General features: G+C 37.1%; 1 protein-coding gene across 1 annotated transcript in view; it reads left to right on the forward strand.

Moving 5' to 3' along the window:
• Positions 1 to 4,995: 4,995 nt before the first annotated feature.
• Positions 4,996 to 24,456, forward strand: part of PXYLP1 (2-phosphoxylose phosphatase 1) — a 55,249-nt gene continuing 35,788 nt past the window's right edge. Inside the window, exon 1 of the mRNA XM_031959836.1 lies at positions 4,996 to 5,105. The gene's annotated coding sequence lies outside the window, so the exon portion shown is untranslated. The remainder of the gene's footprint in view (positions 5,106 to 24,456) is intronic.

Raw genomic sequence — 24,456 nt, forward strand, 5'->3', positions numbered from 1 at the left:
TGAATCACTTCAATTTGAATTGTCTTAGGAAGATTCTGAAGATGACCTAGTAGGATAAAATACCAGACACTGAGATTCTTTTTCGAACTAAATTGCCAAACATTCCAACTCTGTTTCAGAGAGCACAACTCTGTTGGACTGGACACATTGTTTTAATGCCAAATGTATGCTTGCCAAAAACATTATTTTATGGAGAACTCATACAGGGCAAGCACTCACAAGGTGGTCAGAAAAGGCGATACAAGGACACTCTCAAAGTGTCTCTTAAGAACTTTAGAATTGATTGCATGATGTAGGAGATACTGGCATAGCATGATGTGCCCTCATCAGAGAAAGGACTGTGCTGTAAGAGCAAAGCAAAACTGAATTATCCCAAAGGAAAGGCAATATATGCAAGATTAGAGAAGTTGCCCCAAATGTTCATATGGATTATTTGTAACTGACCTATGGCAGTTAAGCCATAATAATGGCTCTTATTGCTTTGATCAGCCACAGTGGGACACATTGTAACTTGACTCTAATGTAGTGATATAATTTTGGTTGAAGGACAAAAAATGAAGGACAATACAATAGGAAAGGCTACAGTAGTGATGAGAATAATAGAGATGAATCATGTGATCTCAGTTTTCATAAGGCCCTCTGATATTATTTAGTCCAAATATGACTTGGAAAGAGCACAAGAAATAGGCCCAAAGCTGGGATAGAGAAAACTATGTGTGAGGAAAAGCTAAGAGGTCAGTTTGGTTGGAAAACATGAAGTACATAGAATAAACGAAGAAATGATGTGTAAAAAGGCCAGAAATATAGGATGGGACCAAGTTGTAAGGAACTTTAAGTGTGAAAAAGAGGTGTTTATATTTGATCATAGAAGTATTAGGGAATGGTTGGGTTTATATGCTGATGAAAAACCTGGTCTAAAGTATAGCCTCTGAAATATATTAGATTTATGATCCTTGAATCCTAGCTTGGTGTCCCAAGCACCTCTGTAAGACTACAAATTGTAGAGTTGGTGCCCATTTGTTTTTTTTTTTTTTAATTTAATAGCCTTTTATTTACAGGATATAAACATGGGTAACTTTACAGCATTAACAATTGCCAAACCTCTTGTTCCCAATTTTTCACCTCTTACCCCCCCACCCCCTCCCCTAAATGTCAGGATGACCAGTAGATGTTAAAATATATTAAAATATAACTTAGATACACAATAAATATACATGACTAAAACATTATTTTGCTGTACAAAAAGAATCAGACTCTGAATTATTGTACAATTAGCTTGTGAAGGAAATCAAAAATGCAGGTGTGCATAAATATAGGGATTGGGAATTCAATGTAATGGTTTTTAGTCATCTCCCAGAGTTCTTTTTCTGGGTATAGCTAGTTCAGTTCATTACTGCTCCATTAGAAATGATTTGGTTGATCTCGTTGCTGAGGATGGCCTGATCCATCAGAACTGGTCATCATATAGTATTGTTGTTGAAGTATATAATGATCTCCTGGTCCTGCTCATTTCACTCAGCATCAGTTCATGTAAGTCTCTCCAGGCCTTTCTGAAATTATCCTGTTGGTCATTTCTTACAAAACAGTAATATTCCATAATTTTCATATACCACAATTTATTCAACCATTCTCCAACTGATGGACATCCATTCAGTTTCCAGTTTTTAGCCACTACAAAAAGGGCTGCCACAAACATTCATGCACATACAGGTCCCTTTCCCTTCTTTATAATCTCTTTGGGATATAATCCCAGTAGTAACACTGCTGGATCAAAGGGTATGCACAGTTTGATAACTTTTTGAGCATAGTTCCAAACTACTCTCCAAAATGGTTGGATTCGTTCACAACTCCAGTTGGTGCCCATTTGTATCAGCATAGACAGTTTCCTCAATGGGCATTCCCTATAAAAACAACAGAATATTATCAAGGATTATTATAAGTAAATATTTCTTAAAACAATTATAAAATGTCAACAATATTCTGAAATATTTGCTCTAAATCACTAATAATATGAGAAAGTAGAACCAAAATAAGTCTGAGATTTTACCTCACCTTCAACATAATGGCAAAGATGTTAATGTTGGAGGGACTGTAAAAAGATATGCACACTAACATGTATTTTAGGGAATTATAAATTGGTTCAACTATTCTGGAGAGCATTTTGGAATTAAGCTAAAAAAAGTAACTAAAATGTTCATATACTTTTACTCCCAGATTGCACTGCTGACCCAAAGAAAAGTTTCATATACACCAATATATTTTTAGTACTTTTTGGAAGGGGGAGCATAATAGCAAAGAACTGGATTGTTTTTATTTGAGAGGACAAAATTATAAACAAATCATGGTAGAGGAATGTTATGGATGTAATGTATAATAAAGAAATACAAATGTGAGGAATTTAGAGAAGCATGGGAAACCGTAAGAACTGATGCAGAGTGAATTAAGCACAACTGGGAGAAAACAGGATTCAACACTATAAATGGAAAGAATAATAAAACCATTGAATTCTGCTTAAAACAACAACAACATTAAACTTGAAATCAAGAGTCCTCCACTCTTTTTCTTCCCTTACCTGTTCAACTGAAGATCCTGCCTCATACATCACTGAAAGAAATTAAAGGCATTCAATGAAGAGTTTCCTCTTGTTCCCCTCCTTATCTTATGTACCTTTCTTACAAAGGAATTCTTAATCTTTCTATGTACTGGACTCTTTTGGCAGTCTAATTAAGTCAATGGACTTCTTATGATTATCTTTCTAAATACATAAAATAAGTTAGGATTACAAAGAAAATTACTTATATTGAAATAGTCACAGAAACATACAAACATACACACACACAGAGTTCACAGAGCTTAGGTTAAGAACTCTTGCTTTAACATCTTCCTCCATTCTCTTCTTCATTTCAATTTCTGATAAAGATGTCTCCAGTCTTCTTCAGTAGATTGCCTTAACTATTGTTCTTTCCCATGTTCAACACCTCTATATTTACTATGCAAATATGCCTAGGACTCCCCCATTCTTAAAAAAACAAAACAAAACACCTGCCTGTATTCTACTATCCCCAGTGTCTACAGTCCTAAATCTCTTTCCCCTTTTCTGCTAAATTATTTGAACATCCATCTACACTTGGTGTTTTCATTCACTGTCTTCTAAACTCTCTACAATCTGACTTCAGACTTCATTACTCAAAAGAAATTTCTCCCTTCAAAACTACTACAATGTCTTAATTGTTAAATCTAATGGACGTTTCTCAATCTTTATCTTTAACTTGCCTCCAGCATTTGACACTATTGATTGATTTTATTTTGGACACTTTAAACTCTCTGAGTTTTTGTGACTCTGCTGTCCTTTGCAAATTCTCTCCCCCTCTCCTCCCCCTCCTCTTCCCTCCTCTCTTCTGCTCCTCTCCTCCCCCTTTCCTCTTTTCCTTTCCTCCTCCCCCCTTCCCTCCTCCTCCTCCTCCTCCTCCTCTTCCCTCTCCTTGTTCTTCTTGCTCTTGTTGTTCTTGTTCTTCTCTCTCTCTCTCTCTCTCTCTCTCTCTCTCTCCCTCTCTCTCTCTCCTCCCCTTCCTCAATATCCTTTCACTTGACTTCCCATGGGTTCAGTTATCATTCCAAGATCTATATACATCCAGTTCTAATATCTCTCATTCCCATTTTTAAAAAACTAATTGATTATTGTACATTTTGAACTGGATATCCACTTACATATCTAATCAGTCGCCAAATCTTATACTTTCTTTCTCTCCAGCACCCTCTCATATATATTCCCTTAAATCTTCTCACATGGCCACCACTGTAGCCATCTTTCAGATGGATTACTTCAATAGCTTTTTAACTGGAGTTCCTGCCTCACGTTTCTTCCTATTCCAATTCATCTTCTGCTCAGCTGTCAAAATGATTTTGCTAAACATTTAAATCTTATGATGTCACCTCTCCAGTGGCTCCTTTAAGATAAAAAAAAAACAGTCTGTTTTGCTTTTAAAGTTCTTCACAAACTGGCCCCTTATCTTTCCAGTCTGTATAGATTTCTTCTGTTCTTCAGTTACAGTGGTATGCTTACTGTATTTGACAAAGAACAGGGCTTCCTCTCCTGCCTTTATGTTTTATGTTGCCCTCGCATCTATGTAACAATTTATGCGGTTGCGGCCTTCATTAGAAACAATGTAATCTCTCTGACAGAAAGAACTGTTTTTACTTTTTCTTTGTATCTTCAGGGCTTAACGCAGCGTCTGGCCCTTAGGATGATCCTCGCCATTACTTTGCATATAACTTTGAGCATCCCCAGATAAAAGATTTAGGCAACTGTGGCAACTTCTTTGGGGATGTGGTTACTCAATCGGAAAATAAAGAGTTTGAACAAGATGGACCGATAGCCTCTATGTCCCTATGACTTTATCGGTTCTCAGTTTCTTCGTTTGTAAAATTAGGGGTGTGACTGTACGGTTTCTTTTGTCCCTTCCAGACTTGTACAAGTCACTTTGCCTCAGTTTCCCCATCTGTAAAACAAGAGCCTGGATCCGATGACCTTTAAAGTTTCCAGTTCTACTAGTCTCTGATTTTATGATAAACCCCGGGGACCCTGCAGTCTCCAAGCTCGAAAGAGACTCGCTGACACAGTTTGGTTATGCAAAAAAGCAAAAGACACCGGGACAAAGGAGCAACGTGGCTGCTGCAGCGGCACTCGTCCCTCACTCGGAAAAAAAGGGTCCACTCTCCAACCTGAAACAACGTTTGGGTCAGGCGGGGAGGGGCGGCAGGAGAGAAGCCCGAGGGGAGGGGAATGGGGGAGGAGCGGGAGAGGTGGGGAGGGAATGGGGGAACGGGGGAGAAAGGGCGGGGACGGCGCCGGAACCCAAATCCCGCGGTACCCGCCGCGTCGCCGGGGCCGGGTCCCAAAGAACGCTGCGCTCCGAGACGAGGCTGCACGGCGCCGTGGATCCGGCAGGGGGCGCACTCGGTAGGTGGGCGGTCTCCCTCCTTCTTTCCCCCCCCCCCCGCCCCCCCCGAGGAGGCGGGGAGCGCGCGCGGAGGAGCCGGAGCCGGGGCCGAGGCAGGACTAGTGGGTCCGACCGGAGTCCGGGCCAGGGCCGGGATCATGGGAGGTGAGGGAGAGGCCGGCATTCGGGAGGCCGCGGAGGCTCGGGAGGCGATGCCCAGGCCCGCGGGAGAGGGGCGGGGCGGCCGGGCTTGGGTCGCCGGCCCCGGGCTCAGCCTCGCTTTCCTCTTTAGTTTTGGGGAGCAGTGAGGCGTGGGGGGGATGGTACGGCGGGAAGAGGGGCGGAGCAAAGGGATGGGAGGGGAGACGAGGGGACCACTTGGGGAGAGGGCACGGAGGGGAGAAAGGGGGGCTGGCAGCGGAGCAACCAGCTGGCGAGAGGGGGAGAGGAACGGGGTAGAGGGGAGAAAGCCACGTTCTTCACCCCGTCCCCATTCTCTCCCTCCTCGTTCTCGTTCCTTCCAGTTCTCTCCCCCTCCTCATTCTCTCTCCCTCCATTCTTTCTCCTTCCCATTCTGTCTCCCTCTCTCCGTTTTCCCTTGGCCCTTCTCTCTCTCCCCTCTTTATTCTCTTTCTTTTCTATTCTTTTTCGTTCTCTTTCTCCTTTCCCATTTTCTCTTCTTCATTCTCTATCTTTCCTTATTCCCTTTCTCCTTCCCCGTTCCCTCATTTCGCCATTCCCTCTCTTCTTTTTCCCATTCTTTTTTCTCCCCTCTCCATTCTTTCTCTCCTCCCCATTCTCTTCCCACACTCCACTCCCCCTTCTTGCTTGCAGGTGGTAGAGCAAGCTTGTCCCCCACATTGGAAGGGCAGAATCGGTTCCTTGGGATGGGTGAATCTAACCCCTTATACCTTTCTGTCTCCTGCCTTTCCTCACCAAATCTTTGCTTCCTTAATTTCCTTATTCTCATCCCCTTGCAATAACTTCTCCTATCTATCTCCCCCACTTAAATTTCACTTTTCCTCTTTCCTTGGTATCAGTTTCCTTTTGTTCACTTTCAAAATCACAAACCTCTTCACCTCTTTTTTTCCCTTAAACAAATCTGTTGCTTTCCCCTTCTCTCCAAAGAACATCTCAGCTTTTCCCCCTTGCTTTGTGTACTGCCAAACTTATCTAACTCACACCTGCTTTCTTATCACTCAAATTTCATTCATCTTCTTCATTTCCTTGTTTTTCAACATAAACCATAGACATTATTTTCAAAATTATATTCCCCCTCTATTTGGAAAATCAAAAACTGGTTCTTTAGGTATGACCTGAGGAATAACATCACCCCTGTGATATTTTTCTGTGAGTTGCCATATATATATATATATATATATATATATATATATATATATATGTATGTGTATGTATATCTGTGTTTTTTTTTCTTTGAAAACCATTTGGTGAGGTAACATTGATTATATTGGGGAGCAAACTGATTAATGAAGATGAAGTAATTAATAGAGTATAGGATTTCATTTAAAAAAAATCTTGTGTTTTGGCTTTTGGGTTAAATTCTATAATATTTCTTTTATCAGTGATTTTCTTTGAACGGGCTTATGTAGTCAGAAAACTTGAATTCCCTTATGATATTAATTTCTTATGTATGCTAAAGCCCTGAGGTGGTCTTCTAAATAGTGATAGTTTGAGTTATTGGTATTATTGAGGAGACTTTAGAACCATTATTTCTCTCTAGTTTTTCATTCACTGTTATTTCTGAATATTCTTCAGAAAAAGGTTAATCTGGCTGGGTCTTCGAGTAAAAAGAATGCATTATTGCAAACATTAGAATTTAGGCTTGCTAAAACTTCAGGATGGCCACAGGTTGGATATAGATGTACCAAATTTCACTAGAATGAAACTTATTTTTATTACAAGCATAGAATGTATGATCAAGACATAATTCTTTAATAGAATATTGAGATGTTAAGCATACCTGATCTGATAATAAAGCATTATGCTTAACACAGTGTCTGGCCCTTAGGTGTTCCATCCATGTTTGTTGGATGATGATCCTCGCCATTACTTTGCATATAACTTTGAGCATCTCCAGATAAAGGGCTTAGGCATCTGTGGCAACTTCTTTGGGGATATGGTTACTCAATCGTAAAATAAAGAGTTTGAACAAGATGGACCGATAGCCTCTAAGCTCACTTTTAGCTCTATGACCCTGATGTTGTTATTCCTTAGTTAGTCTGACTGACCCGATTTGAGTTTTCTTTGCAAAGGGACTGGAATATTTTGTCCTTTCATCTCATTTTACAGTTGAGGAAACTGAGGCAAACTGGGTTACATGACTTGCCTAAAGTACTTGAGACCATATTTGAATTTGTGAAGATGAGACTTCTTGACTCCAGGCCCTGTATACTAAGCATTGAGACTTCTTGCCTGTATTCGGTGATAATGCCCAAATTTTTAAGTTTGTGAGAATTACCATTTGTTTTAAATTATAAGGAAGATAAAAAGCAAAAACACTTAGCAGAGAGGACCTTAATTTTTTAATTATGGCAGATTTTTAACAGTACAAAAGGCATTTTCCTAAATATACTTTGTCAGACTTTTTGAGGTGGGGGGCAGAAAGATTTATCTTCTCGATTAAATAGAAGGGTTATGGTTTTATCTTGGTAGAAGAATCAATCAACCAATCAGCAAACACTCATCAAGTGCTAAACATTGGAGATAATAAAAAGAGGCAAAAAGCATTTCTAGCCATTAAACACTTTCCTGTGGGGACTCAAAAGATAGAAGAGAGGATTTTAGTTATGACTTAAAGGAAGTCTGAGAAACCAATAGGCAGTGATTAGGGAGAGCATTCCAATCATCGAGAATTGACAGAGAAAATGCCTGAAGTTAAAGATGGAATATCTTGTTGGCAGGACAGTAAAGACACTGGTGTCAATGGATTAGATCAAGTAGTGGGGATCCATAAGGAAGATTTGAAATGTAGGAGGGGGCTAGTTTATGAGAGACTTTGAATACCAAACAGAGAATTTTGCATTTGACCTTGGAGGCAGTGGTGGTGGGTTGGATTGGATTTGTTTAGGGACTGAATGGAGTATAGATTGGAATGGGGAGAGATTTGAGGCAGGCTGACCTATCAGTAAGATATTATAATAGTCCAGATGCCTGTGCCAGAGTGGTGCAGTGTCTCTGAAGAGAAGAAGGCGTATTGGAGAGATGTTGTAAAGGTGAAATCATCAGGTTTTTGAAACAGACTGGATATAGGTAGTGAGAAATAGTGAAAATAGAGGATGAGTCTTAGGTTTTGAGAAATGGAGAGGATGATGTTGCCTATAGTAATAGGGAAGGGAGACAGAAGATTTGGGAGAGATAATATTCTCTCTGTTGGACATTTTCACTTTAAGATATCTACTGGACATCCACTTAAAAATGTCTGTGAGGCAGTTATGCCCTCTCAGGGTATAATTTAATCCAATAAATATTTATTAAGCTTTTATCACATACAAGAAATTATGCTCAGTACTGGGCATATAAAATCCTTTTTCTCTAGGATTTGCATTCTGTGAGAGAATGCTACTTGTTCTTTAATTATAGTACAAGGAAAATTGTAAAGAACAAGGGCCAACAGTGGTCGTGAGGGAAGGCTTCACAAAAGAACCTGAGTTGTGTCTTGAAGAGAGACAAGGATTATGAGAGGCAAAAATGAAGAAGGAATGTGTTGTCAAAATAAGGGATAGCGTATATGGATATCAAGAGGCTGAAGGTGAATTATTAATCCTACAAGGACATTCTGGGGTACGTGCAGAAGATGTTAGTTGGACAGCTAATGCTTTCTACACGTTGGATGTTTGGAGATAGAGCCTGTGCAAGAAGTATATAGCAAAATGGGGAAATTTGTTTCTCTGAGATGGCAGAAATTGCAAAATAGTGTCTGCAACTAGGAACAGCTAGTAGTCCAATTTCGTTAGAATGTAAAATATATGAAAGGTAGTGATGTGGCCTTAAATATCAGACTAAGTAAGTAGTTTGTATTTTATTTTATAATAATAATAGTTAACATTTAAATAGTGCATCCTATATGCCAGATACTGTGTTAAATACTTTACAATTATTATTTCATTTAATCCTCACAACAACTCTGGAAAAGTAGGGGCTATTATTTTTACTATTTTATAGATGAGAAAACTGAAACAAAGGTTGTGATTTACCTAGGGTCACACAACTAAGTGTTTGAGATTTAACTTGAATTTATGTCTTCCTGTGACTCCAGGCCCAGAGCTCTAACCATCGTGCCACCCACCACAAGGCAAGATATAGGCAATAGGAAGCCATGGGGAAGTGACATGATCTTAGAAAGACTACTTTGGCAATTATGTGGAAGATTGATTGGAGAGGGGAGAGACTCAAAGTAGAGGAAGTAACTGGGAGAATATTACAATAGTCTAGGCAACTGGTGATGGAGACTTATATTAGGTTAGTAGTCATAGTAGAAGAGGTAAATTGGAACATATCCCTAGGCAGTGGGGAAAGAGTTAGGAGAGGATGGGATTAATAAAGGGGCTGTTTTTTGTCAAAGAGGGGGCCATCTTTTTATCACAGACTAAAGTGAAGAAGGAAAGAATGGGTATTGATGTAGAGGGGTGTTGAGAGAAGAGAGATTGTACTACATTTGACTATTTGCTCAATAAAGCAAGAGGCAACATTTGCTGAAAAAAAAAATGGTGCTAAGAAGGTTTGGAACAGCCATCAGAGGATGAGATAGAATTGAGAGAATAAAAGTTGGCTGTAATCTTAATTTGATAATCTCAAGCATCAGAGAAGAATGGTGTGGATGATTCAGGGTGCAGGTTTGGCTGGATGAAAATGGAAGTAGGAAAGGAGGACAAAGGAATCAAGTGTGGAGGACAATGGAGAGCCGAACTTGTCAATTATCAGATCAAGATTATAAATAGAGAAAAAGGAAGTAAGAGGAGAGATGAGGGACTGATAAGGATGGAGAAGCCAGAAGTTATAGGACAGAAGAAAAGAAGATTGTAGTGAGGACAAAGAATAAATTTAGGAGTAAAGCAGAGGGGGAAATGAAAGGATTTGGGATTCTTGCTATGAAGGTAGTGTAATTTAAGGTGATGGCCATCTCTGTGAGTGATTGAAGTAGATTATTTTCCTTGGAGAAAGGTGAGGCAGTTGGGAGGCCTACTTACTTCTCCCTTCTGTTTGATTAATTAAGGACTTTTCTCCCCCATCTTTAAATTTGGGCTGGGTTTGGAGTAGAAAAAGGAGTGAGATTCTGAGATTTACCTAATTTTTTTTTTCTTTATAACAAACTAATTTGAGCACCACTCATCTTTAAATTGGAATTGACTTATAGACATTGTATGTTGCATCAAATTACAAAAAGCTGGTGAAAGTCTGATTTATAAGAATATTGATATACTTTGGAAAGAATTATATAATTCTGTTCCAGAGACATTTATTGCTTATTGTGTTAGGTACCAGAAGAGACCCTACATAGAATCACGGGATCACAGATTTATAGCTGAAAGAGACTTTAGAGATCAACTAGTCTAGACTTCTTTAGGGATTTGTATGGACTATAATAATTTACCTTTATTATTTAAATATTTTGTAAGTATATAACAATGTTGTGAATTAGCTTTTTTAAAAAAATAGATGAAGAAACTAAGTCCTAGTCACAGTGTTAGTAAATGCTAATAACTGGATGCCTTTTCATTCTGTAATCCAAGACACTACATAATTAGGTTTTGGAGTAGAAAATGAGTCCTAAAAGAATTTTGATGATTAAAGAAGAGGAAAGATATTCAGGGGTGTGTTAGCAATATGAACAACATGGAAGTGGGAATGATTATAGGGAGGAACTTGAGTTGATTACAGGGAGGAACTGAGGATGGTTACTCAAAGGCAAATGAGAAATTAATTTAGACAAGTTGAAGATGTTTTTGGGGTCAAAGGATCCAAGTTTAAATCCCAATCTTGACACTTACCTTCTGAATGGCCTTAGGCAAGTTACTTGACTTCTGTAAACTTCAGTTTCTTCTGTAAAATGGGATTCCTGGATTAAATAACCTCTTGTTTTGTTTTTGGTTTTAGATCTAGAGTCCTATGATTTTAGGAATGAAGCTAGTTTATGGAAGGATATGAAAATTGAAACATTTGAACATTATATGATAAGCTATAAGAAATCATTGTATGATATGGATAGAGGGCAGGATAAGTTTTTTTCAGAATCATGTAGCTTTGGTCTCATTTGTAGGTTGCAAGAGAGGATTTTTCCCTAGTATATTTTTATTTTATTAAATATGTTTCAATAAGTTTAAAATTTTTTTCTTAACATTTTTTTGGGATGTGTGAGGCATTCAAGGTTAAGTGACTTGTTGAAGGTCACATAGCTAGAAGCATTTGAGGCTGGATTTGAATTCAGGTCCTCTTGACTCCAGTGGTGATGCTTTATCTGCTTGGTCACCTACCTGCACTTTTAACATTCCAAATTTTTCCCTTCTTCCCCTTCCCTCTCCTAGAGAAGGCAAGGAATTCAAAATAGATTATACATGTGAAGTAATGCAAAACATTTTGCCATGTTGCAAAATAAAAGAGATAATAAAAACCAGGAAAAATAAAGAAAATTTTCAAAATATGTTTCATTCTGCATTCACACTCTTTCAGTTCTTTCTGTAGAGGTAGATAGAATTTTTCATCCTAAATTCTTTGAAATTAATTGTCTTAGATCATTGTGTTAATCAGAAAAGCTAAGTCACTGAAAACTGATCATCATACAATATTGCTATTATTATGTTCTGGTTCTGTTCACTTCATTTTGCATCAGTTCATATGAATTTCTCCAGGTTTTTCTGAAATCATACTGCTTATCATTTGTTACAGCATATTAGCATTCCATCACAATCATATACAACAGCTTGTTCAGCCATTCCCCCATTGATGGACATCCTCTCAATTTCCAAGTCTTTGCTACCAAAAAGAGAGCTGTTATAAGTAGTTTCGTACATGTAAATCCTTTTCCTTTTCCTTTGCTTTCTTTGGGATGCAGACCTAGTAGTGGTATTGCTGAGTCAAAAAGTGCACACAGATTCATAGCCAGGACTTTTTGTAAATAGACTTTTGGGGAGAAGATGCGATGATCTTCAAGTTCAGAGGCTCTGTGTGTTTCTCTGTGTGTAAATTTAGATATCTATATAAGCATTAAAAGTCAATTTTAGCTTATTTAACAGGGGGACAAAATGATGAAAACAGCATTTTAGGGAGATGACTTTCCGAGCTGTGCAAAGGATATATTGGAACAAAGAATATTTATAGGCAAGAGCCACTAAAGAGGGGGTTGAGTAATCCAGGAATAGGGGGAAGTAAGGTTCTTTGATTAGAATGGTTTTGAAGAGAAAGAGAATGAGACATCTTGAAAGAAATAACAGAACTGTGTTGACAGATTGATAATATAAGTTAAAAGAGAGATAAGAATTGAAGGTGACACCAAGGTTTTCAGTTTGGAAGCCTGGAAGGATTATAGTGCTATTAAGGGAAGTAATTAACTAGTTTCCTTGTCCCCTGAGAAGATTTCATTTGACATCTATAGAGTCAAAAATTTATCTGGAATGTGGAGAAAGGGGACAGGACAGTTGGACAGCAATTTGGAGTCAGAATTTCATCTCTATCCTTGAGAACAGCAAAATAGTCCAGATTTCCTCACCTTCCCCTCTCCCAATTAAATTGTTAGTAAACAAATGATCTACATGCAAAAGACAACTTATAGGGAACTGTTTAGAAATATACCTCTTAAACCAAGCAAAGGAATTTAATGCAATTTTTTTTTTCTTTTGGAAACATTTTAAGAAAAAAAATTCTGTCCTATTCTGTAGATGGAGAATATGATTTTCCTCTTCACTCTTTAGAATTTTAGAAACATGGGTTGAGCTGGGACAAAAAGGAGAGAAATTGAAGCTTAGTGGGGAAAATAAAACATAATGGACAGATATGTTTTGTTGAGCATATGAAATGATAAATGAAGTCAAAGAGAAACACATCTACAGAAACTTTATTTTAGATTTGCATCTTATTTTATTGGTCTTAGGATTCCCAGGACGAAACTGCCTGTCCTTATGCAGAGGGACATAAGAGAGACATTAGTTTTCTGTAATCTTAGAGAGCTCCCTGGAGCACTGAAATATATGGGGCCTAAAAAAAATTTGAAGCAAGTCAGATTTCACATATTGGCTATTACTTTTCAGATATTTACACTTAGGTTTCTTAGTTATGAGATACACATAAAATGTGTAGAGTTGAAAGAATATTGGTCACATCAAGTCAGCTAGCCACATGATTTCATTAAGTCCCTTGACTTCTCTTGGCTTCAGTTTCCTCTTCTGTAAAATTGCTAGGTTGGAATAAATAATCTCTAAGGTTTCTTTCATTTTAAAAATTATATATATATATATACACACATATACATATATATGTGTGTATATATATATACACACACATATATATATATAAAATTAAAGCTTTTTATTTTCAAAACATGCACAGATAATTTTTCAACATTGATCCTTGCATAGCTTTGTATACCAAATTTTTCCTTTCTTCCCTCCACCCTATATATATATATGTACATATATATTTTGATAATAGCCTTTTATTTTTCTAAATGCATGCAAATAGAGTTTTCAATATTGACCTTTGCAAAATTTTGTGTTCCAAATTTTTCTCCCTCCCTTCTCTCCCCCCTCCCCTAGATAGCAAGCAATCTAATATGAGGTTAAACATGTACATTTCTTCAGATTTTCATATTCATCATGCTGTGCAAGAAAAATCAGATCAAAAGGGAAAAAAAAAACATGAGAGGGAAAAGAACCGAAGCACACAAACAACAACAACAATAGTGAAAAAAAAACCTATGATTTGATTCACATTCAGTCTCCATAGTTCTCTCTTTGGATGCAGATGGCTCCTTCCATCACAAATCAATTGGAATTGCCTTGAACCACCTCAGTGTTGAAAAGAGCCAGTCCATCACAATTGATCATTAAAACATACTCTTGTTGTTGCTGTGTACGAAGTTCTCTTGGCTCTACTCACTTTACTTAGCATCAGTTCATGTAAGTCTTTCCAGGCTTTTCTGAAATCAGTTTGTTCATTATTTGTAAAGGGCTGAAACTCTTGAGTTAATGCACTGAGGTGGGACAACCGAGCACTTAAGGCTAATTACCGATTGGACAATAGTCTATAAGCATATGCTTGGAAAATGGCCCTTCCCATTATCCTGTGCTGGCTCAATAATTGATATATACAGAGAATTGGAGGAGGGACTAGGGGGTGGAGTAAGACTAGCCAGGGTCACTTTTGGGTGGGAGGCAAAGAAGAGAGGTCATGAAGATTCTGTGTCCATCCAATTCACTCCTACCCCTAAAGACCAAGAATAAAGACCAAGGACTTTTGCTTATCCTGACTCCGGCTGATTCTAAGGTATCCAGGGTGCTAACTCGGTCTTTGCAATTATTTCTTATAGAACAATAATATTCTATTACAGTCATATGCCATAGCTTATTCAGCCATCCCCCAGCTGATGGACATCCATTCAGTTTCTAGTTCTTTGCCACTACAAAAATGTCTGTTACAAAGATTTTTGCATATGTGGGTCCTTTTACTTTTTTTAATGATCTCTTTGAGATACAGACTCAATGGAGATACTGCTGGATCAAAAGGTATGCACAGTTTGATAGCCCTTTGAGCATAGTTTTATATTGCTTTTGAGAATGGTTCATAATAATATTATTATTTTGTACAAGCAAATATTATTTTTGCTTGTACAAAAGCTTTTCAATTTAATATAATGAAAATTATTCATTTTGTATTTCATAATATTCTCTTTTGGCCACAAATCCTCCCTTCTTCACAGCTCTGAGAGGTAGACTATTCCTTGTTCTTCTGATTTGCTTATATTGTCACCCTTTATGTCTAAATCAAGAGCCCATTTCAATCTTATTATTGTATAGGGTATATAGTGTGGATCAGTGTCTCGTTTCTGCCATACTATTTTCCAGCTTTCCCAGCAATTTTTGTCAGATAGTGAGTTCTTATTCCAGAAACTGGAGTCTTTGGGTTATAAAACAGCAGATTACTCTAGTTATTTAATATTGTGTCTAAAAACTGTATTATTCTATGATTTGTAACTTTTTATGTTTTTAGTTCTTTAGCAGAAGTTGTAATAAAAACCAGATTGTCACTTTCTCTCCTATCCTCCATCCAGAAAACCCCTCCTGCTTATTGTAGAGATGCAGTTAAATTCTAGATACCAGCTACGTAGTGTAAGAATGTGTTTTCATCAGTATGGATAATGTGTCTTTGTTTTGTCCACCATTTTGACCACCTTGCAGCTGTGCACAGTTCTTTATCTTTTGCATTACTTTCAAGATCTAAATAATCCCCCAAATTCCATGCTTTTATTGGGGCAGCATAATTTGATGGAAGGAATGCTTCAGCATTTGGAATCAGGTCAGAACTGAGTTCAAATAACCTATCACTAATTATTTATAACCATATTGCTCTGCATCTCCCCAGCTCTTAACCAGATGTTGCATGAATTTCAAACGAATGTACTTTTTACTACTTTTTGAAAGTACTTTATTCCAAATTAATATATAAAAAAGAAAAAAATACTTTAACTTTGGTTACTCAAGCATATATTTTTGGGGAGGCTGTATTGCATAGTTGTTAGAGCACTGAAGTTAGTCAGCCAGACCCAGGCTGGAATACTTCCTCAGATGCTTAAGTAACTGTGACCTCTTGAGAGTTACTTAATTATTACAAACCTTTTCCTTATTTGAAAATAGTGTTGATACCAATCTTAGTAGTTTGTTGCAAATATCAAAGTGCTTTGAAAACCATATAGCACTATAGGAATATGAGTTGTAAGTGGTGTTATTGGAGCAGGAAGAAATTTGAAGAGGGAAGAAAGATCAAAGCTTTTTTTTTTTTTTTTTTTTGCATGACTTAACTACTTGCACTTGTCTTTGGCTGCTTTATTTTTCTTTAATTCAGTGCCTAATTAAAATAAAGATCCAAAAAGTCAAAATATGATGCATTATACTAAAATGCAAGGCATAAATGTTTGATTTTTGTAGATTTCTTTATGGATGAAAAATCGTTGTCTCTTATTTTAGTGATGATTTATTATAGCATATAACTTGTTCAACAGAAAAGGAAACTTAAATGTTCTCTTTCTTTCTGTTCACTTAATTTCCTATCTCCCAAGTTAGTACATTTTCTTCTTTTATATATCATATCCTACTACCCACTGATTATCTTAAAACAGCTGCATTAATTGATGGATTTTAATGACTATTTACTATAAGTAATTGTGGTTTGTTAGGCTAAGTATAGTACATGCTTTTTCCATGCTTTTTAGTTAGGAGAACATTAACTGTCTGTGGAAACACTTGAAGAAGGGAATTTTACCCACTGGGACTCATTCCTTTCTCCCTACATCTGATTTGGTTCTATTCCCAGGTAGTACTTAGGCTATAAATAGAGGCTGTCAATCGAATGCCAGCAAGTAGTTAGTGAAGAAAATGAAAACTGTCTTTACTCTTTGGGGTATATGGCAGATTGCTGATAGAGATTCTGTGGAGCTATAAGATTGGGGTTTTAAAGCTGGTTTGAATTTTTTTTCCTGTTAAATTTTCATCATCAACCTTAGCTATAAGTGCTAAGCACTCCATACTTGCCAAATGCATGATTATAGCCATGTTGCTACTGAATGTCACCCTATAGTCAAGGGATAGGTGGAAGTTCAATTAAAATGAAAATTTAGAGCTGAAGTTCCAGTATTTGGTGTTTGCCTTTTTCAGACAACCTCCTATGCTTGCTTGTCCTTGCCTCAGAGAGGTCTCTTCCCTGTCTTGTTGGTTCCTTTTTACATTGTTGGATCACATGATCAGGGATGTACCATTGGAAATACTGGCTATAAGGAGCCTAATGATAATGTATCATGATAGACTAAGGTCTCTAGCCAATCCTTAAGATTTATGGGTGTTCATTCTTATATAGAGAGTCAGCTCAGTCCACATTTGTTGTTCCTAGCTAGCCAGTAACAAAAGCTGCTCTATAGCAATTTCTTGAAAACTTTGAAGCTAGGCTTTAAAATGCTAATCTGAACTGTTTCTGAAAATATAATGTTCTTGTTGACCTCCAAATTTGTTTTGAGAACCTTAGATTACTGAAGGTAACAGTGTGGCAACAGGAGGCATTATTGAAACTATTGCTATAATTCATAAGGGAAGATTTTGCCTTCTTATCCTAGGCTTTCATCCTCCTGTAGTTCTTACAGCTATTTCTCCAGCTTTTATATGCCATCTGACTAAATTATTTAGCAGTAATAGGGATTGAAGAGGGAGAGGTTTATGGGTCATCCTTTATAATGCTGGTGTTATTGTTGGTGAAGAAAGTGGTATGGATACATACACCCATGCACACCTGTATATATACATACATATACACACATATATACACATGTATATGTTTTAGTTTTTATTTTTCTGTATGTGTATATGTATATATATTTAAAACATTCATTTAAAAATTTTGAATTGCATATTCTCTCCCTTCTTCAACTTCCTCCTTGATCCACTGAGAAGGCAAACAGTATATGATATCCATTATACATGTGAATTCCCGTAAAACATTTCCATATTAACCATGTTGCCGAAAAAGAAAGTGGAAAAAAAAAGTTTGTCTGTATCCAGAGCTCATTATTTATTTTTCTGAGTGTATATACCATTTTTCATTATGAGTCCTTTGGAATTGTCTTGGTTCATTGTATTGATCGGAGTAGCTAAGTCTTTCACAGTTTATTATTGTTAAAATGTTTCAGTTACAATATTTACCTGGTACTGCCCATTGGTTTTTTTTAAGCCATCCGTAGTAGTAGTCTATTACAATCATATGCCACAACTTATTTAGCTATTCTCCCAATTGATAGGTACATGGATTCATTTTCAACATATACTTTACTGATATTCTAAGGATTTGATTTCTGAGTTAGTAATTCTGGTCAGGGCAGCTAGGTGTCACTGTGGATAGATTCATCTTCCTGAGTTCAAATACACCCCAGTTATCCTTCTTTTTAGAAAAGGACCAAAATGACATCACTATGTTAGGGTCCAGTCACAGTGGGTTTGTATCTTGGAATGCTCTACCACAGGTCAGACACAAATAGTCCCTGTGAACATGGGGTTGCTTCTCTAACTGTGCATCTTGTGTTTCTTCTGAGCTAATTCAGTTCTGCTTTGCTTATAGAGCATAGCACCTTCTCTGATGAGGGCCTGCCATGCTGGGTGGTCCTGGTCAGTGTCTCCCATGTCATACAATGAGTTCTGAAGTCTTCAGATACTAGCTGTATGACCCAGAGGAAGTCATTTAACCCTGTTTGCCTCAGTTTCTCATCTGTAAGTGAACTAGAGAAAGAAACGGCAAATAATTCCAGTATCTTTACCTAGAAAACTTCAAATGACTGAACAATAATAATCTGGTCACAGACAAGTGTGTGGTCACGTAAATTGTGTTAGGAGAACACACATGGGACACATGGGCAATTGAGAGGTATATAAGCAGAACACAAGATACAAAAAGAATGAAATATACCTTTGGATTAAAGACTTGCCTCATCCATCAGTGTCAATGCAAGAGGTCCTGAATTCTGAATTGTTATAATCATGAAGCTGCACACTGCAACATTCCACATTCCTTAGAGCCACAATTACACTTTGAGGGAAAGGATATATAGAAATTACTTCTAAATACTCTGGTTCATTGCAGTCCTTGCTAAGCCAGAAACACTGTTATAATTCCTGGCAGTGTGCCTCTGTTCCTTTCCCACTTTTAGGTGGGAAAACAAGCTTTCCTTGTGCTAATACTTGTAATGAATGCTGCAAAACAAGGTTTCATTCTTTTGCTGTACTGTTCAGAACCCTGGGATAGAATTATACACTCAGAGATTTAGAACTATAAAGGTGTTTATAGGTCATCTAGCCTAATCTCATATAATTAAGTGGAAAAGCTTGGGTTTGAACCCAGGTCCTCTGTTTTCAAATTCAGCACTCATTCAACTATATAGTAAGACTGAGCTTATTGCTTTAGGTTAATTGTTATAGCATATTGTTACTTCAGGTAGATATTATTTCTAGTGGTGTGATTTAGTTTAGTTTAGTGATTTAGGGATTGGTGTTTTCATAAAATAAGGAGACATAATGGAGTTCTACTTGTATTTATCTTTCAGCATTGTTCATTGAACAACAGAATTCTTGCATTCATAAAATATGTATTAAGAGCCTCTTATGTGTATGATGCTCTGCTAATGCTTAAGGCAGTAGAGAACTTAGGTAGGACGTGGTCCCAGTCCTCATAGAATTAATAATCTAGTATCTGGGTAAAATGTTCTTTGGATTTGAAATAAGAAGGCATGGGTTCAAATCCTGCTTCTGTTTACTATCTATGTAACCTTTGGGCAAGTGATTTTAATCTTTCTGGGTTATAGGTTCTTCATTTTTAAAGTGAGGTGGACTAAATGTAATCCCAGAGAAATTGAGGCAAGATTGAGATTAGAGAGTTTTTAATATTTTATTTGAAAGGGAGAGATTTACTGGGACCAAATGGATCCATGGTTTTGTCCCAGGGTTGAATGAGACTATTGTCTCCAAGAATCCAGCAGCCAAAGTGAGTTCTCAAACACACACACACACACACACACACACACACACACACCTCAGCTACAGGGGTAGACCGAGGCAGGGGTGGAGTCAGAGCACTGAGAGCAGGAATGGGACTATGAATCTGGTTCTGATCAGGTGGGGGGAAAGCACCTGGGATGGGGATGACATAAATGGGGGAGGCACCTGGGATGGGGATGATATAATGATGGGAGGCACCTAATATTCTAATGATTTCTAAGATATAAGATCTTTATCCTATCAAACATTCTGATGATTAAGAGGGAAGGGTGGTGTTGCAGGATTGAGCATTACAATTAGAAACTAAGGCAGGACAGTTAGGGAAACCGAGTCAGGACAATAAAAGGGAACTGTGGCATAACATAAGTGACCTCTAAGGTCCCTTTCAACGTCAAATCTATGATCCTATTGCTTGAGCACATTATATTGTTGAAGAAACAAGAAGCAAATGAACTTTGAGAGTTGGAAGTTAGTTACTTGTGGGAATAACTGTATTTAAATATAATTGATTTCCTTTGTAATCTCCTGTTTTTTAATGTAGTTCTGGGGAGGGGGGGCTAAAGGCTTTACTCAGCAGTCAAAGAGGTCAAAGACACAGAAAAGGTTAAGAATCTGTGGCCTGTAGAAATGGGAGGTAGAAGTGGAGGGAAAAAGCAGAGAATTATATGAGTTGTTTTGGGTCACAAAGCTATGTATCAAAGGCAGGAATGAATCCAGGTCTTCTGACTCTGGGATCCTTTCTTATCTTTTGGCCCTGGTGTTAAATTTATAGATAAGAAGAATTATTCAGATTCTGTCTCTTACTTAATGCTGGGCAAACTATATAATTTCAGTGCCTTAGGCAATATGTTAAGAATGAAGTACAGACTGATTGCTGATCTATATTAATAAAGGTTCTTGGCAGCTAGGGTGGAGTGCTGGGCCTGTAGGTCTTCCTGAATTCAAATCTGGCCTCAGACCGATGTGCTTACTAGCTGGATGAGCAAGCTAGTAGCTGAGCAAGACAATTAGCCCACTTTGCTAAAAGTAAATCTGTAAAACGAGATGAAGAAGTAAAGGGCAAACTACTATAATATCTTTGCCAAGAAAACCCCAAATGGAGTCATGAAGAATGGGATAATTTCCAACCTTTAAGATGAGGCTTGTGGGATAGAGGTAGGACTAAAGAAGGGTGTTTTGAAATTATTGCAGAGTTCACATATCTTTATGTGTATCAAGAGTTGTAATTTAGATCTTTAGACCCAGCAAAATATGCAATATGACATATAAGTGAGCAAAGGTACCTTATGTATACTGAATAAATAATTCCTTACACAATAATATTTTCAACATTTTTCAAATATATATGAGTGCTGTTGTGATTAATAACACATAATTTCATTTGTGTTACTGAATTCATAGTTGCTTTTTGTCAATATATATTTCCAAAATCAATAGATTGTAATTATACAATTATCCTGTAAAGGCCAATACCTTTTTTTAAAAAAATATCTTAAAAAGTGTTCTTGTACTCAGAGTGATTGTGAACTGGTCTAAACCAGTGAGCCCTAAACTTTTTTGATTGTACACTTTTCTTAATAAAAAAGATTTTGAGCACCTCCCCCCATATATGTATGTGTAACTTATTTATTAATTATATGTGTACTATCATACCAATAATTATATCTTATAAAAATTATACAAAATAGAAATTTAAAAAGGATGAGCTAAAGATGAAATAATATTCTAGAGTGGTTATGGAGCCACTAGAGTTTATTGAGTAGGGGAGTGATTTGGTGAAACTTATACTTTGGGAAAATTACTGGCACCTAGATGGAAGTTTTAGAGAAAGGATTTAATTAAGGGAGGCAGATAGATCATTTAGGAGGCTAGTGCAGTAGTCCAGGTGAGATGTAGTGGTGGCCATGTGAGTAGATTAGAAGCAGATACAAGAGACATTGTGGAGATAGCAGCAACAATATTTGCCTGGTGATTGGCTATATAGGGAGAAGAAGAGTGAGACGTTGAAGATGACATCAAAGTTATGAATGGGGGATTGGAGGAGTGGTAGTGCTCTTAATAGAAATAGGGAAGTTTAGAAGAAGGGCAGGTTTGAGAGGAACAATAACAAGATCTGCTATGAATATTGCAACTTCTCTGTAAATGGTCATTCTCTGAGACTCATTTTGCCCACCCAAAATGAAAATAATGGAGGCAGAGTTCTTACTGTGCACTGCCCCAAACCAGAGCTTACTTTCTGAGGAGTATCTGCAGTAGCTACAAAGTGATCTGAGGAATAGGAGATAGATATGCTGGTGAGAAAATTTTCCAGTGGCATCTCTGAAGTTGGATTATGGGTACTCAGTAGTTAAATTATAATTGCCCTGAGAGACCATGTTGCAAAATGCTTGGAGAAAGTTGGGGAATAAGGGTAGATGTGATTTGTTGGAGATACATTTTATAACTTTTCTTCCCAACCTCTGATTAGGTGATTTTGTATGTGTGTGTATATAGACACACAACACATACACATACACATACATACACACACACACACACATTCCCTTTGGGGTCAAGCCACACTTTCCAGAGAGACTCTGGGCCTTAACTTTGGAGATGACTGGTCTAAGCAATATGGGGATTTAGAAGAGCATTACTAGTTAAAGTGGCCAGAAAGTAGAGGCAGTGGACCTTAAACTGGGCCTTGAAAGAAATTGATTCTTTCAGTAGGCAGAAATAAGTTGGGGGGGGGAAACATTTTAGGTAGATAGAATGTTCTGAGCCAGGAATATGGCAAGTGCTCCTTGTTTGGAGGAATGAATAGACCAGTTTTGCTAAGATGAAATTGCTTACGCATAATCAGCAAGTGAAAATGAATATTTCATGTTGAATATTCATTCATGTTGAATATAGCAGAGGGCCTCTATATTGAGAAATAGTGAAATAAGGAGTTGGACAAGTTGGTTGGGTTATAGATAGCTTTGAAGGCTAGTCTAAAGGGTTTTAATTTTTTAGGAAGTGGAGAGCCATTGAAGGTTTTAACCTATTTGAGATTTTAAGTAACCTGATCAAAGCAGTGTTCTAGAAAGACTTCTCTGTTGACTTGGGACAGCTTGGTGGTGCAGTAGATAGAGTGCTAGGCCTGGATGCAGAAAAACTCATATTCCTGAGTTCAAATTTGCTTAGACACTTACTGGCTGGGTCACTTGACCTTGGTTGCCTCATATGTATAATATGACCTGGAGAAAGAAATAGCAAACCATTTCAGTATCTTTAAGAAAACTTCAAATGGGGTCACAAAGAGTCAGACATTATTGAAATAGAACTGAACAATAATAACAAAAATCTCCTAAATTCTTTGTGAACATACTTCATGTTAATTTGTGCTTTGCTACCAAATGCAAAATGTTGACAGTGATCATCTAAAACCTTCCATATGCTGATGTATGTTTGTATGTACTTATGACTCATGAGCAGAATAGTGTTCAACAATTGTTAGGTTGTTTTGCCAAGTCTGAGTTTTGCTTTAGTCTTTCTGGCACAAATAGTATGTCTTCCTATAGTGTTTTCCTTAGCAAACATTTGAATTTGTCTTGACTCTGAATGTTACTTATAATATTATAGATAAGACCTCAGAATGATTAACCCTTCTAAAAGAAAGACAGCCCAGTTGACAGAAGTCAGTGCTATTTTTAGAAAGAGGTTATATTAGGAACAAAAATCAAACCAGTTCTGTATCCTTTGATTCTCACCCTTTTGGGAAGTGGTATTGATATATGTTGCTGTTTTTGATTGATTACTTCACCTGCATAGCTCATCCAAATGTCACATTTCAGAAGAAATTTCAGTCCAGTAAAAGCAGCATGGTATATATAATAGAAAGTTCATTGGACTATAGAAGGGAAGGAAGAGGGAACATGCATTTATATAGCACCTACTGTGTATCAGGACTATGCTTTACAAATATTATCTCAATCAATCCTTATAATAAGCCTGTGAGGTAGATGCTGTTATTGGTAATACCCATTTTGCAGTTGAGACAACTGAGGCAGACAAGTTAAATGATCTGCCCAGGTCACATAGTAATTATCTTGGGTTGTATTTGAACTCAGTTTTTCCTGCTCCAGGCTCAGTGCTCTGTTCTCTGTGCCACCCATCTGTCTCTTGTACATTCTTTTAATTAATGTAAAAGTTTTGTAAAGTCACGGAGTTTGTTTCTTTAGGAACAATCATTGACAAAAGCTTTACTTTATGAGCAGCATACTACCACATTATTTAGTAAGTGAAGAATGTAACACAAGTTTTAAGATGGCATAACACAGATAGTTATGGCAGCAGCTTTGCTAAGCGACTTTTGTGTCTCTTATTGTAGATATTTTCACACTAAAAGTACAATTAGTGGTATCAGTGGTGTATTCTCACATATTTATTTGGGGATTACATAGTCATATACTACTATTTCAGTAGAAATGCTGATTTTATAGAATGAGAGTAATGTAGTAGCATCATTTATCTGATGACATATAACTGCAAACACCTGGTTACTATATTTGTCAAGACCATACAGAGGGTTCCAGCATTTAAAAAGTTATTTTAAGAAGCAAGTTTCCATCCTGTGTCATGACATTTCTTTCTTTCTTAATTTTTTTTTTTAAACATTTTCACCAATTTGCTGCTGTCTTATTTTCCTTTCATTTCAAGGTATTTAAGATAGTAAATTTTACTTCACATGCAGAATAATTAGCTTCATTAAACGCTTATTTCAAAAAATTGTTTCAGTT

This window comes from Sarcophilus harrisii, chromosome 3, assembly GCF_902635505.1.
Source record: "Sarcophilus harrisii chromosome 3, mSarHar1.11, whole genome shotgun sequence".
Classification (NCBI taxonomy): Eukaryota; Metazoa; Chordata; class Mammalia; order Dasyuromorphia; family Dasyuridae; genus Sarcophilus; species Sarcophilus harrisii.